The following is a 16,566-nucleotide window of genomic DNA, read 5'->3' as shown; positions in this document are numbered from 1 at the left end:
AGGCCAGGCTGGTCTCGAACTCCTGACCTCAAGTGATCCACCTGCCTCGACCTGCCAAAGTGCTGGGATGACTGGTGTAAGCCACCACACCTGGCCAATAATCTTTTTTAAGAGACAGGGTCTTGCTCTGTTGCCCAGGCTAAAGCTGGTCTGTTGCCCACTTCCTCCCTACTTCCTGATGCTCCTGTCTTTTGCTCTGGGGGCCAGGCCAAGTGTAGCTCACTGCAGCCTTTATCTCCAAAGCTCAAGAGATCCTCTTGCCTCAGCCTCCTGAGCTGGGACTACAGGCACACAACACCACGCCTGGCTAATTTTTGTGTTTTTTGTAGAGATGAGGCTTCACCATGTTGACCAGGCTGGACCTGAGCTTCTGGGCTCAAGGAATCCTCCTGCCTCTGCCTCCCAAAGTGCTGGATTACAGGTGTGAGCCACTGCACCTGGCCAAAAAAAATTTAAATGCTCCTCTGGCCCCACTAAATTGATTGTACTTCTTGGTTGCTCCCTGCAGTGCGGACATTCCCTAGATAACTCGGTCATTCTTTGGGGCAAGTTTTTTATTTTCTCATTCCACTTTATTTATTTATTTTTATTTTTTTGAGACAGAGTCTTACTCTGTCACCCAGGCTGGAATGCAGTGGTGCAATCTCGGCTCACTGCAACCTCTGCCTCCCTGATTCAAGCGATTCTCCTGTCTCAGCTTCCCGAGTAGCTGGGACTACAGGAGTGTGCCACCATGCCTGGCTGATTTTTGTATTTTCAGTAGAGACAGGGTTTCACCATGTTGACCCGGCTGGTCTCGAACTCCTGACCTCAGGTGATCTACCCACCTCGGCGTCCCAAAGTGCTGAGATTATAAGCGTGAGCCACAGTGCCCGGCCTCTCATTCCGCTTTATATCATACCATGGAATTTAGGTAAAAGTCATGCTGCTGCCCATGGTGACCAACTGTCCTGCTTTGTTTGGGATGAGCTGGTTCCTAGGTGGAGGGACTTTTGGTGCTCTAACGCAGGGGTTCTCCACCCCTGGGCCACAGACTGGTACCAGTCCGTGGCCTGTAAGGAACTGGGCCACACAGCACAGCAGGGGGTGAGCAGCAGGTGAGTGAGCATTCCCACCTGAGCTCCACGTCCTGTCAGATCAGATTCGATTCTCCTGAGAGCGCTAACCCTACTGTGAACTGTGCATGCGAGGGATCTAGGTTGCATGCTCCTTATGAGAATCTAATGCCCGATGATCGGAGGTGAAACTGTTGTTTCATCCTGAAACCATCCCCACCTGCCACCAGTCTGTGGAAACTGGTCCCTGGTGCCAAAAAGGTTGGGGACCCCTGCTCCAATGAGAACGTCCCGAGCAAACCAGGAGGCACTCTGCCTCCTGACATGGGCCCCAGCATCCACACAGGGAAAGAGCTTTGCTCAGAACCTGCTTGCTGGCAGGCAATGTGCCAATGTGGGCAGCTGCTGTGTTACCACCCTAACATTGATAGCCCCGCAGGCTTCACCCTGGACATGCTCTCCACAAACACCTGCTGAGCTGCACTGGGCGGAACGGTTGTGAATTCCATTACTAAACAGGCAGGGGTCCCCTTTGCTGCTCACTGGGGGCTTCTCAAGTTTCTGACCAAAGGGCCATGTGGCCAGGAGGCAGCAGGCACAGGAGTTAGAGCAGTCAGAGTGGCCCCTGCCCAGAGACATGCAGCCGTCCCAGCAATATCAGTTGACACGGAAGCTTCCAGCACTCACTCTTGATCTCTGTATACATCTCAAGAACCTCACTTTAGGCCGGGTGCAGTGACTCAACACTTGTAATCCCAGCACTTGGGATGGCCAAAGTGGACAGATTCCTTGAGCCCAGGAGTTCGTGACCAGCCTGGGCAACATAGTAAGATCCCCTCCCCACCAATCTCTACAAAAAAAAGAAAAATCAGCCAGTAGTGGTGGCATGTGCCTGTAGTCCCAGCTACTCAGGAGGCTAAGGCTGGAGGATCACCTGAGCCTGGGAGGTTGAGGCTGCAGTGAGCTATGACTGCACCACTGCACTTAGGCCTGGGTGACAGAGCAAGACCCTGTCTCAAAAAAAAAAAAAAAAAAAAAAAACTAGCCTCACTTGGACAGCACTACACTACATACGGCACCATGATTCCCCTTTACTGAGACTCATCACAACCACATATGTCTCCACTGGCCAGGGATGGGCTAGAAGAGCTCAAAAGAGGAAAATGTTATTTGGAGGAAGTGGGGAACCTGCAGGGCTCCCCCAAGCACACGCTGCCCTGAGGGTATGTCATTCCAAGGAAAAAGGTTTTTTGTATTTGTTTTTGAGACAGAGTCTCACTCTGTCGCCCAGGCTGGAGTGCAGTGGCATGATCTCGGCTCACTGCAACCTCCGCCTCCCAGGTTCAAGCAATTCTCCTGCCTCAGCCTCCCAAGTAGCTGTGATTACAGGCGCCCGCCACCACGCCCAGCTAATTTTTGTATTTTTAGTAGAGATGAGGTTTCACCATGGTGGCCAGGCTGGTCTCAAATTCCTGATCTCGTGATCCACCCACCTCAGCCTCTCAAAGTGCTGGGATTATAGGCGTGAGCCACCGTGCCCGGCCTGGAAAAAGGTATTTTGAAGCGTAGTGCTGACGAGCAAGACATGTCTGCAGAGGCCCTGCTCATCCCAGGCCTGCCAGTTTGTGCCCCGGATTAGAGTTCTACTAAAACAATCTAAATTCTCACAGTACATGTTAATAACCTGAGAACCAAAGATAAAAATCTGCCTGTCTCAAGACATGTGAAATTTCATAGAAGACCAACAGAATCAGAGATGCAATAACGTTCACAATAAATTCTTTAGACAATTTAATCCAAAGAACCAAATAAAAACACTGTCATTGCAATTTTAAAAGGCTCGTAGGCACATAGTATGCATATCAGAATTTCTGCTGAACACTGAGTGTTGGGTTTTGTTGGGTGGCAGCTATCATTAAAATAGAAAAGTACCAGGAGCTGACTTGATCTGGGCAGTAACACAAAATTAAACAAACGTATCTACGTTTAAAAAAAGATTCAAATTCAAACTTGGAAGGATACATTATCTGAAAATAAAAAAATGTTTCTAGCTGGCAGGGAGGTAGAAGAGAGCCCTGAAAATAATTGTCTAAGACCTGGATTCTAGACCAGCTCTTCCTAAGGCAGCCCATATCTTAGTCATGGTTCTGAAAAATAAGGGTTGGGACCAAAAGGCCTTCCATGTCCCTTCTAGATCCAAGCATCTCTCACGCTAAAACAGAAATTGCAAGCTGGGTGCAGTGGCTCACACCTGTAATCCTAGTATTTTAGGAGGCCAAACAGGCAAATCACCTGAGCTCAGGAGTTTGAGACCAAGACAACATGATACATACAAAAAATTAGCCAGGTATGGTGGTGCATACCTGTAATACCAGCTACTTGGGAGGATGAGGCACAAGAATTGCTTGAAACCAGGAGGCAGAGGTTGTAGTGAGCTGACACTGCACCTCTGCACCCCACCCTGGGAGACAGAGTGAGACTCTGTCTCAAAACAAACAAACAAACAAATTAGGCCGGGCGCGGTGGCTCAAGCCTGTAATCCCAGCACTTTGGGAGGCCGAGACGGGCGGATCACAAGGTCAGGAGATCGAGACCATCCTCGCTAACACGGTGAAACCCCATCTCTACTAAAAAATGCAAAAAAACTAGCCGGGCGGGTTGGCGGGCGCCTGTAGTCCCAGCTACTCGGGAGGCTGAGGTAGGAGAATGGCGTAAACCCAGGAGGCGGAGCTTGCAGTGAGCTGAGATCCGGCCACTGCACCCCAGCCTGGGCGACAGAGCAAGACTCCGTCTCAAAAAAAAAAAAAAAAAAAAACAAATTAAAAAAAAAAAAGTATACAAAATTAGCTGGGCATGGTGGCGCATGCCTATAATCCCAGTTACTTGGGAGGCAGAGGCAAGAGAATCAATTGAACCCGCGAGGTGGAGGTTGCAGTGAGCCGAGATTGCACCATTGCACTCCAGCCTGGGCAACAAGAGTAAAACTCTATCTCAAAAATAAATAAATTAATTAATTAATTAAATTAAAAAGTAAAGCAGAAATTGAAAACCGGTGGCCCACTGGCCAGATAAAACCCGTCAATGTTTTGTTTGGCCTGCATGGAGATTTTTTTTTTTCTAACTGAATATAAATGCCTCTAAATTGAGGCCATCCAGTTTGCCACAATCACTGCTGTTCCTTATTGCTTTGCCCCAGTCTGCTTCCCTCTTTGCCATTGCCTGCTTGGCCCCTGAAGGACTCAGACTTGGGACTGCCGTGCTATGGGGCTAAGGGATCCCCAACACTGCACTTGTTCCCATTACCACTTAAACCCCACTGAAAGATTATCTCAATTTACTTTGGTTTCTACCTGCGTTGCTGAGCAAATTTCACAGCTTTACAATTTGGAGCGGGGTGGGCACCCTGTAGAGTACTATCATTCCTATTATATAGACACTAATAGCTCAAAAAACAAAAGAGACTTGTTCAAAGTCACAGAGTTAGTAAGTCAAGAGAGTTAACATAATTTCTATTTGCCAAGGAAATTTTTAATTTGAAAAATCTGGAAAGATACAAACTGAAAGCAAATTTCATATAAATATATACATGATTATAATATTTATGGTGTACATCATGTTTAATTGCAGAAATGTGATCTTTTATATATTCACCATTTTGTACATATTTGCTTTTTTTTTTTTTTTTTTTTTTAAGAGATGTGGGTCTCACTATGTTTCCGAGGTTGGAAAGAAGTGGTTATTCACAGGCGTGATGGTAACACAGCACAGCCTTGAACTGCTGGGCGCACAAGTGGTCCTCCTGCCTCAGCCTCCCGAGTATCTGGGACTATAGGTGTGCAACACTATGCCCAGCTTTTATGTTGTATATATTTGGATATAGTCACTTAGGCTATTATTATAGGGTAGTGGCTTTTTGTTATTGTGGTAAAATAATGGTTAAAGTTTACCATTTTAACCATTTTCAAGTGTACAGTTCAGTGGCATTAAGTCTATTTACATTATTGTTCAACTCTCACCAACATTCATCTCCAGAACTTTTTCACCTTGTAAAACTGAGACTCTGAAACATTGAACCACGACTCCTTCCAACCCCTGCCCCAGTCTACTTCCTGTCTCTATTAATTTGCCTGTTCTAGGAACCTCATACTAATATAATTCTACAGTAATTCTCCTTTTGTAACTGGCTTATTTCCCTTAGCTTAACGGATGAACCCTGAAGACATTATGCTAAAGGAAATAGACCAGTCATAGCTTTAAATTCTGACTATGATTTTAACGCAGCAAAGGTGTGTGTTAAAAATGGCTATGAACTTTGTAGATGCCTAGCAAGAGAGCACAGAATGTGAATGACCCAGCCCGGAAGACTTCCTTCTGCATGAAATACCCAAACATACAAGTAACCTTTATGAGCTAAACTAAAAAAGGATTTCTGAGCACAGGCTCCTGGCACATAAAGCTCAGAATAGCTGAGCTTCACTTACCAAGTATAACAGCACAAAATGTCACGCCGGGAATATTGAATGTGGGAGTTCATTGCTTAAGGAAAAAAAATCCCTCACCTAATTTAAGGAAACCCTAAATGAATCAGTTTTTTGTTGTTGTTGTTAAAAACTCTACATTCCATCTGGTGCTAACTATATTTGCTTAGAGAAAGCAGTACCACAAAAGAAAGGTTATTTAGAGCATGCAATGGTTTCTGGATGGTTCTTCCATCTACTAGAGAACTTGACAGAGACCTAAGAAATTGACTCTAAATATGGACATAAATTTGTGTAAATGGAAGGTTAGAAACATCACATTCTGGGCTAGGTGTGGTGGCTCACAGCTGTAATCTCAGCACTTTGGGAAGCCAAGGTGGGTGGATCACTTGAAGCCAGGAGTTGGAGACTAGCCTGGCCAACATGGTGAAACTCTCTACAAAAAATACAAAATACAAAACACAAAAAGTAGCCAGGCGTGGTGATGCATGCCTGTAGTCCCAGCTACTTGGGAGGCTTCGATCACTTGGGCCCAGGAGGCAGAGGTTGCAATGAGCCCAGATCAAGCCATTACGCAAGACCCTGTCAAAAAACAAAACAAACAAACAAACCGGGCGAAGTGGCTCATGCCTGTAATCCCAGCACTCATGCCTCTAATCCCGCTGAGGCAGGTGGATCACAAGGTCTGGAGTTCGACACTTCTGCCCAGGAGCCCAGCCAATATGGTGAAACCCCTGCCTCTACTAAACATACAAAAATTAGCTGGGTGTGGTGGTGTGCACCTGTAGTCCCAGCTACATGGGAGGTTGAAGCAGGAGAATCACTAGAACCTGGGAAGTGGAGGCTGCAGTGAGCCGAGATTGTGCCACCGCACTCCAGCCTGGGCAACAGAGACTCCATCTCAAAAAAATAAAAATAAAAAAAGAAGTATCACCTTCTGGGTCAAGAAAATAATCAGATTCGTTTTACCTTATACCAGAAGCCCTTGCTTCTGTACCGTCCGCCTCCTTGTAAGATGGTCACCCTGGGAAATTGGCAGGATAGCCTGTCCTACCTTGTGAGGGTATTAAAATGACTGCAGACTTGATTTCAGGAGAGTGACCAAAATACAGGTTAGTTTCCTGCTGTCCGTATCACAAGGGAGGAGTCTGATGGGAAAGAGAACACAGCCTGCTGGGCTTTACCAGGAAACACACTGTTTATCTCTCAGGACCCTGCCTCCCGCCCGTGTCCACATGCCAGCTCTGCTCAAGAGATCCTCCTGCCTCAGCCTCCAGAGGAGCTGGGATTATAGGTGGGCAACACCGTGCCTGGTTTTTATTTTGTATATATTTGGAATATAGTCACTTAGGTTTTAATTGTAGCCTCAGTCAAGCTGTGTAACCTCTCTGTGCCTCAGTTTCCTCATCTGTGCTGAAGTGGAGCAGCAATAGAGTCTCTGCCAGAGGATGGCTATTGTGGGGATCCAGTGATTAGTGTATCTGAAGCAACAAGGCCACCGAACCAGAGCTGCCACCGGACACTGGCTGATGCTTTAGGAGTCTCCCAGAGTGGATGATGAGCAAGAGCCATGCTCTACATTTCGTGTGATTTGGGATTTTTTAAAATCATGTCCCCAAAGTGATATGTTCTCTCACTAGACCCTCCAGAAGAAAAAACAAAATCTAATATGTTTAACACCTAACCCCAGGTACCTGTGAATGAGAACTTATTTGAAAATAGAGTTATTGCAGATTTAATCGAGTTACAATGTGGTCATGCTGGAGTAGAGCAGGTCCTCAATTCAATATGTCTGGTGTCCTTATAAGAGGAGACACAGAGGCCGGGTGCAGAGCCGAGGTGGCTTATACCTGTAATCCCAACACTTTGGGAGGCCAAGGTGGGTGGATCATCTGAAGTCAGGAGTTCAAGACCAGCCTGGCCTAAATGGCGAAACCCCATCTCTACTAAAAATACAAAAATTAGCCAGGCGTGGTGGCACACGCCTGTAATCCCAGCTACTGAGGAGGCTGAGGCAGGAGAATCGCCTGAACCTGGGAGGCAGAGGTTGCGGTGAGCCAAGATTGCATCACTGTACTCCAGCCTGGGCAACAAGAGCGACACTCCATCTTAAAAAAAAAAAAAAGAGACAGAGAGGAAAACGCCAAGTGAAGATACTTTACGCAAAGGTGACGAAACCAAGTGATGACAGAGGCGGATTTGGAGCTCTATGGCTGCAAGCTGAGAAACGCCAAAGACTGTTGGCAGCCACCAGATGCTAGAGACGGTGCATGGACCGGCCAACCCAAGGATTTTGTACCTTCTGGACTATGGAACTGTGAAAAAATGAATTTCCTTTTTTTTTTGTTTTTGAGACGGAATTTCACTCTGTCACCCAGGCTGGCGTGCTGTGGCGCGATCTCAGCTCACTGCACTCCAAGGTTCAAAGGATTCTCGTGCCTCAGCCTCCTGAGTAGCTGGGATTACAAGTGTCTGCCACCACGCCTGGTTAACTGTTCTATTTTTAGTAGAGATGGGGTTTCACCATGTTGGCCAGGCTGGTCTCAAACTCCTAACCTCAGGTGATCCGCCCGCCTCGGGCTCCCAAAGCACTGAGATTACAGGCATGAGCCACCGTGCCCGGCCAAAAACTAAAACTGAATTTCTGTTGTTTTAAGCCACACAGTTTCTGTTGCTTTGTTACAACAGCCCTGGGAAACAATGTCTTAGTTGTTTAAATCCTCTAGGGCTGGCAGAGAGAGGGCATGTGATACATATCCATTGAATGAATGAATAAATGAGTACAGATACACATAGAGGTAAGGCAAGCAATGGGGAATAAATGATGGGGCAGGTGTGGGTGAGCACACACACCTGGAGGAGGACAGAGCACACGCACACCTGGATGGGGAGAGCCACACACACACCTAGAGGGGGCCAGAGCCACACACACACCTGGAGGGGAACAGTGCACACTCACACCTGGAGGGGGGACACAGCACATGTGCACCTGCAGGGGGACAGCGCCTACATACACACATGGAGGGGGACAGTGCACACCCATACCTGGAGGGGGACAGAGCCTACACACACCTGGAGGGATAGAGTACATGCACACCTGGAAGAGACACAGCCCACGCAGACCTGGAGGGGCACAGAGCCCACGCACACCTGGAGGGGGAGAGCACACGCACACTTGGGGGGAGAGCACACGCACAGCTGGAGGGGGACAGAGCACACGCACAGCTGGAGGGGGACAGAGCACATGTACACCTGGAGGGGGAGAGCACACGCACACCTGGAAGGGGACAGAACATATGCACACCTGGAGGGGGGGAGCACACACACACTTGGGGGGGAGAGCACACACACAGCTGGAGGGGGACAGAGCACATGTACACCTGGAGGGGGAGAGCACACGCACACCTGGAGGGGGACAGAGCACATGTACACCTGCAGGGGGAGAGCACACACACACCTGGATGGGGAGTCATTGGTTCTTTTCTGTGAGCATTCAGTCCCCAACTTTGGGTCTAAAAGGTCAGCTGAAACTTGGCTCCTGGAAAATCTATCATGTGGGTATGTCCCAGAGCACAAGGGCTTCCAATTTTCCAAGGAACCAGAAATCTGAATTTTTAGGTGAAATCTTCCATTTTTATTTTATTTTGTCTCGTCTTGTCTTATCTTATCTTATTTTATGACAGAGTCTCACACTGTCACCCGGGCTATAGTGCAATGGCGCAATCTCGGCTCACTGCAACCTGTGCCTCCTGGGTTCAAGCGATTTTCCTGCCTCAGCCTCCCGAGTAGCTGGGACTACAGGTGCCTGCCACCGCACCAGCTAATTTTTTGTATTTTTAGTAGAGATGGGGTTTCACTATGCTGGCCAGGCTGGTCTCGAACTCCTGACCTCATGATCCACCCACCTCAGCCTCCCAAAGTGCTGCAATTACAGGTGTGAGCCACCGCACCTGGCCTAAAATCTTCCATGTTTTTCAATGTTGTTTTATAAAAGAAGTCCCCCATCTCGGGTCCATTTGCATCTCCAGTGTCTGCCGCCCCCTGGGCAGGACATGCAGTGGCTAATGAAAATCTGTGGCATAAAGGAAAATGCATCCTCACAGGTCTGAAGACAGAACACCTGAGTGGATCTTCTGGGACAAGCAGATGTCCTATGTTAGCTACCAGGGTTACGACTTGGATCCTGCCTCCCCTCACACGAAACTTAAAAAACCATTGGAGTAAAGGAAATGCAACTGAGGGAAGAGAGGCAAATTCCTGGGACCTAGATGCACCACACAGAACTGTTAGTCCCTAGTCAGGCGGAAGAACTCTGAAGCTGGGAGTCAGGACACCTGACCCCCCAACTGGAAGCAAATCATCTCTCTGAGTCTCAGCTTCCTCCTCCATAAAATGAAGGAATACAATGTATACTTACCACCTCCCAAGGTGTGAGGAGGCTGTGAGAGAGCATGGGTGACAAGGCTTTGTCAGCACCGCAAGGCCACTGGCACCTTCCTAACAGTAACGATCAGTCTAATGCCACTCCCACCACGTCGGCATGAGACCTGGGGCCCACTTCTCCAACACGCCCACTGGGGCAGAGATTTTGTTCTTCTTATTCACAGACTACCCAAATTAGGGCAACTTGACTATCTCAAAAGAAAACTGCTGAGACTATGCTAAGGGGAAGAAGGGTATCTGGGTTCCAACATCATGGGGGTCCCCCGGTTTTAAGGCACAGGACAGTCCTGGGACCAGCAGCTCCTGCATCTCCTGGGAATTTGTCACTGGGGTGCTGTGTGTGGCTTCAATGTGACCAAGACAACACCAATCCAATACTGTAGGGCCTGCTCTGATCCACCCACGTTTCATTGTCATCTGCTGCACGTAGGACGCTACACAGGCAGAATCAATGCCATTTTGCGTTTTTTTCTTTTTCCAGGAATGGGACAGTGCGTGATGGCTGCTGAGTGGGATCCATACTTGGGAGGAGGAAGACTTTATGTCAGTCTCCAGTGATCCTTCACCTGGACCCCCATCTTTCCTCAAACACCTCTGCTTCCTGCCTCTGTCCCTTTTGGAACTGAAGGCCTGTCCCTCGGCCAAAGTCCAGAGTCCTTTCTTCTCAAGCACAAGTCTCCTGCCCTCCAGTTGCTTGGCCCAGTAAGGAAGTCAGAGAAGGAAACAGGCAACTGCAATCAAGTGACATGAATGCCAGTGGTGTGGGGTGGGTGCGGCCTGGCTGTGGGGTGGGCAGGTCACGAAGGCAGGGAGACATGCTGCTCAGAGGGTCAGAGATTTCATGAAGCCAAGCTTCGGTGGGGTGCCCAGCAAGCAGATATTTGCCTCTACTTGTTTACATGTGACCTCCCGGGCAGGGTCTGTGATGTAGGTGGGCCTGCACCCTCACTGCCTAGCACAGAATTATGTATTGATAGGGATGCACTAGATTACCATGGTTTAGGACACCAGCCCTCAAGTCAGCCGACGCCTCTGTACTCACCAGATAACCTTCGGTTCCCTTCCAACAGCTTCAAATGTCTGCTTTATGAATACCCCTGTGACCAGCTGGTGCTAGAAGAAAAATGATGCATACACCCTGTAGCTTGTCCTGAAGCAGGGGGGAAAAGAATTTAAGTTAACAGTGTGCAGCTTTAAAAGTTGAGAGGTAGGGTGCGGTGGCTCACGCCTGTAATCCCAGCACTTTGGGAGGCTGAGGCGGGTGGATCACCTGAGGTTGGGAGTTCAAGACCAGCCTGACCAACATGGAGAAACGTCATCTCTTACTAAAATACAAAACTAGCCAGGAGCGGTGGTGCATGCCTGTAATCCCAGCTACTGAGGTGGCTGAGGCAGGAGAATCACTTGAACCTGGGAGGCAGAGGTTGCAGTGAGCTGAGATCATGCCACTGCACTCCAGCCTGACAACGGAGTGAGACTCTGTCTCAAAAAAAAAAAAAAAAAAAAAAGTTGAGAGGTGGGTGTCACAGAGGGGGACCAGCTGGCCAGCCAGACTGCCCCTCACAGTGGACAATACCTGAGTCCCTTTGAGCCCACAGCTCAGAAACACAAGGCTCTCAGTCCACACAGAGTTGACCTTGGTGGGGGGTGGGAGGGAGGGGACACTCATTCATGTTCAACAGAGTCACAGGCCAATATGTAAACAACCAGAAACAACCAGAACCCGGGAGGCGGAGCTTGCAGTGAGCTGAGACCCGGCCACTGCACTCCAGCCTGGGCGACAGAGCGAGACTCCGTCTCAAAAAAGAAGGCTAGTTTACCAATCTACCTTACCAGCAGCTATTCCTGTCTGCCATCAGGGTATGCGCTGATGTGTGCAATTCATGCAGTCATTCAACAAGGTTTTCACAAGCACCAAGTGTCCACTAGTTCATGAACTGTGAGCGCCTGACTGGGGAAAATAATGAAGCCAAATGAGGTGGAGATCCAGAAAGGGGAAATGGAATTGTGCAATGAGCTTGGCGTCACACAAGCTGGAGTTCAAACGCTGTCCATCATTTAATAGGGAGGCGACTTTGGGGAAAATTGCTTAACCTTTCTGAGTCTCTTTCCTCACCTGTAAAACAGGCGTAACAACATCTCCTTACATGATTATTAAAGAATGAGATTACATATGTCAAGTGTCTCATTGTGTTTGTTTTTCTGTTTATCTGGAGAGGCTATGCCACATAAGTTTTAAGGGAACAGGCTTTGGGGTCAGACAGATGTGTCTTTAAATCCTAGCTCTGCCACTTACTAGATACATGATTTGGGTAAGTTGCTTAATTTTTTTTCCACTATGCCTCAGTTTGCTCATTTGTAAAATGGAAATACAAATTCCTCACAGGGTCTGAGAAATAAGATAATGTATTCGAAGGACTTAGAAAACTCCTAGGATATGATAAGCATTTAACAAATGGTATGATTAAGAGTAATTTTTAGGGCCGGGCGCGGTGGCTCAAGCCTGTAATCCCAGCACTTTGGGAGGCCGAGATGGGCGCATCACGAGGTCAGGAGATCGAGACCATCCTGGCTAACACAGTGAAACCCCGTCTCTACTAAAAAATACAAAAAAACTAGCCGGGCAAGGTGGCGGGCGCCTGTAGTCCCAGCTACTCAGGAGGCTGAGGCAGGAGAATGGCGTAAACCCAGGAGGCGGAGCTTGCAGTGAGCTGAGATCCGGCCACTGCACTCCAGCCTGGGGGACAGAGCGAGACTCCGACTCAAAAAAAAAAAAAAAAGAGTAATTTTTAGGTGCCAATATCCAGAATAAACAAGGAACTCAAACAACTCACCAACAAAAAATAAATAAATCTAAATTTTAAATAGACAAAGGATCTCAATAGGCATTTCTCCAAGAAAGACATACAAGTGGCCAACACATGTATGAAAAAATGCTCAATGTCACTAATCAACAGGGAAATGCAAATCAAAACCACAAATCAAATGCTGGCAAGGGTGCAGAGAAACAGGAACTCTGATGCACTGTTGGTGGGAAGGTAAATCAGTATAGCCATTATGGAAAACAGCATGGAGGTGTCTCAAAAAACTAAAAATAGGCCGGGCGCGGTGGCTCAAGCCTGTAATCCCAGCACTTTGGGAGGCCGAGACGGGCGGATCACAAGGTCAGGAGATCGAGACCATCCTGGCTAACATGGTGAAACCCCGTCTCTACTAAAAATACAAAAAACTAGCCGGGCGAGGTGGCGGGCGCCTGTAGTCCCAGCTACTCCGGAGGCTGAGGCAGGAGAATGGCGTGAACCCGGGAGGCGGAGCTTGCAGTGAGCTGAGACCCGGCCACTGCACTCCAGCCTGGGCGACAGAGCGAGACTCCGTCTCAAAAAAAAAAAAAAAAAAAAAAAAAAAACTAAAAATAGATCTTCCATATGATCCAGCAATCCCACTACTGGGTATTTATCCAAAGGAAATCAAATCAATATTATCAAAGAGATATCTGCATCCCCATGTTTATTGCAGCACCAGTCACAATAGCAAAAGATACGGAATCAACTTAAGCATCCACCAACAAATGAATGGATAAGCTGGTTGCAGTGGCTCATGCCTGTAATCCCAGCACTTTGGGATGCCAAGGTGGTAGGATTTCTTGAGACCAGGAGTTCGAGACCAGCCTGGGCAACATAGTGAGACCACCCCCTATCTTATTATTTAAAAAAAAAAAAAAAAAAAAAAGCATAAAGAAAATGTGTTACAGGCTGTTCGTGCTGTCTCACGCCTGTAATCCCAGGACTTTGGGAGGCCAAGGTGGGTGGATCACGCAGTCAGGAGTTCAAGAACAGCCTATCCAATATGGTGAAACCCCATCGGTACTAAAAAAAATACAAAAATTAGCCAGGCGTGGTGGCACGCACCTGTTGTCCCAGCTACTTGGGAGGCTGAGGCAGGATGATCACTTGAACCCGGGAGCCGGAGGTTGTAGTGAGCTGAGATCAGGCCACTTGCACTCCAGCTTGGGCGACAGAGTGAGACTCCGTCTCAAAAAATAAGAAAAAGAAAGAAAAAAGTGTTTCATATATACTGGAATACTACTCAGTCATAAAAAATAATGAAACCCTGTTATCTGAAGCAACATGGCTGAGACTGAAGGACAATATCATATTAAGTAAAGTAAGTCAGGCACAGAAAGATAAATACCACATATTCTCATTCATATGTGGGAGTTAAAAAAGAATTTGAGTTCATGGAAGTAGAGAGTTGAATTGTGGTTTATTAGAAATGTGAATGGGAGAGGAGGAAAGGGAGAGATTGATACAAAATTACAGCTCAATAACTTCTAGTGCTCTGTAGTATTTCAGGGTGAATATACTTAACAACAACCTATTGAATATTTTCAAAAAGCTAGAAGACAGAATTCTGAATGTTCCCAACACAAAGAAATGATTAAAATCTGAGGTGATAGATATGCTCATTACTCTGCTTTAATCATTACACATTGTATACATGTACTGAAATATCACTTTGTATCCTGCAAATGTGTAATTATGTATTAACTAAAAGGGAGAAATAGAACACAAAACTAATTTTTTCAAGTTGTCCATGGTTGCATACAAATTAGTATACATATTAAAAGCAATTAATATTACTAGAGACTTCAATGAAATTAAAAATTGTACCATTAAACATACGAAAAAGCTAATTACTTCGTGTTTCATTATTAAAACTTTACTGAAAAGGAAGGCCTCTTACCTCAGACTAGTTTCATGCCTATACTTTCCAACAGAGTTTCTAAAATAACGTCATTTGTGTGCTGCCAAGCAAAAACTCAGATCTGTTTCAATATTGCTAAGTCATGCTCCACCGTGAAACAGCAGCAGCATGTCTGGGATCCCCCTTTCTAGTTTGTCTGATGAGAACCCTGGTACTCATAAGGCACTGTGCATTTGGCTTAACTACACGCCAGGGCACACACTGCAGGATTACAAAAGTCCCTGCCCTAAAGGACACAAATCACCTCTCAATTCTGGATCGTGCCTTTTTTTTCTTCCCACCAATACTGCCGATTTTTGTTTATAAAGCTTTTAAGTTATGGAAGCGCGATCTTGGATTTTGATGAAAATCAACATAGCTGCCAATTCTAACCTCAGTGCAAATGCAACTGGTCTAAAACAAAGGGCAGCCTCTTATCTACCTCATCCTGTCCTCAGCAACATTGCTCTTTTCCAGATCGGGAAACCTGCACGGCCGCTCAGGACTTCCCGATGACTGTACCTTAGAGATCAGAGTGCAGGTTAGCGGGGCTCTCACTCTAAACAGTCTAAGTGAGGTCTTCAAACTTCAGGGTGAACTACGGATGTGTTTTTAAGTCTCAAGTTTTCACAAAAAATTCCAAGTTTCAGAAAGAATGCGAGAGTTTCAACAGAACTAAAATATGAGAGCCTCTCTCTAAATAATAATTTTCTTTTTTTTTTTTTTAAGACAGTCTCACTCTGTTGTCCAGGCTGGAGTGCAGTGGTGTGATCTCGGCTCACTGCAACCTGTGCCTCCCAGGTTCAAGGATTCTCCTGCCTCAGCCTCCCGAGTAGCTGGGATTACAAGCGCGCCACCACGCCCAGCTGATTTTTTGTATTTTTAGTAGAGACGGGGTTCCACCATATTGGCCAGGCTGGTCTCAAATTCCTGACCTCAGGTGATCCGCCCACCTCAGCCCTCCCAAAGTGCTGGAATTACAGACGTGAGCCACCGCGACCGGCCTAAATAATAATAATTTTCAACAGAATACATTGGAATCTCATTATAAACGCCTGCTCTGGGCTACGATTTGCCTGTCAAGGAATTCACAAGTCATAAACTGGAGGGGTGGACCCGAGGTGATGCCCACTAGGAGCAAGGAGACAGAGAAGCACGAAGCACAGCGCTTTTCAAGCCTGGGAGCGCAGGGAGGCCTTCACCAGAAGGTGGGAACCCACCACGAAGCGCCTTCAGGAGGCCCCGGGATTCCAAACCAATTAAGGGCCTGCTCTTCCGAAAACGGGAGGCGACGCGCTGAGCTAAGTGCGCAGGCTGGGGTGCGGGCCGGCACCGAGGCGGCGCGGTCTCGCGACCGCCCTGGGCAGTGACTGGCTCGTTCCGCCAGCGGCCAATCCACCCCGAGTCCAAAACAGAAGACAGCCCTGGGATGAAAAACCCAAGCCTGGGTTTAGGGTGGAAAAACAACTATTGCTCGAGGCCCGGAGACGGGCGTCCCGGGAGGACGGGGAAGGGAGACGAGCGCCCACTGCGGAGAGAACGCGGTAGGGTTCCTCTCCCCGAAGGTGACGGCCGCAATAACACGGCCTCGAGAGCGGTTTCGAGGACGATGGCTCCTGCGTCCCGGGAGTCGCTGCGACGCCGCGGCCTGGCCCACACCCGGCGGGGGAGGAGACCAACCGCCATGTTCCCCGCAAAGCCCAAAGCGACAAGGCACGGAGCCCGGCACACCGGCCCCGCCACCACGGACACTCCGGCTCTCGCGAGACCCGAACACTGCGACGCGAAGACCTCTGGGAAAAGCGGGGGGAAGGGAGAGGAAGGAAGCGGGGCCGGGGCTGGAGGCG

At 47.9% G+C, this 16,566-nt stretch overlaps 1 long non-coding RNA gene across 1 annotated transcript; it reads right to left on the bottom strand.

The window, feature by feature from the left end:
* Positions 1-4,561: 4,561 nt before the first annotated feature.
* On the bottom strand, positions 4,562-16,490 carry LOC139364167 (uncharacterized). Its single transcript, XR_011625484.1, has 3 exons — positions 11,810-16,490; positions 11,019-11,089; positions 4,562-10,707 (listed from the first exon to the last, which is right to left on the bottom strand). It is a non-coding gene; the product is annotated as an uncharacterized lncRNA (long non-coding RNA).
* Positions 16,491-16,566: the final 76 nt, after the last annotated feature.

This window comes from Macaca nemestrina, chromosome 7 (assembly GCF_043159975.1).
Source record: "Macaca nemestrina isolate mMacNem1 chromosome 7, mMacNem.hap1, whole genome shotgun sequence".
NCBI lineage: Eukaryota > Metazoa > Chordata > Mammalia > Primates > Cercopithecidae > Macaca > Macaca nemestrina.
The sequence above is the reverse complement of the archived record's forward strand: the minus strand, read 5'-3'. Positions and strand labels throughout refer to the sequence as shown.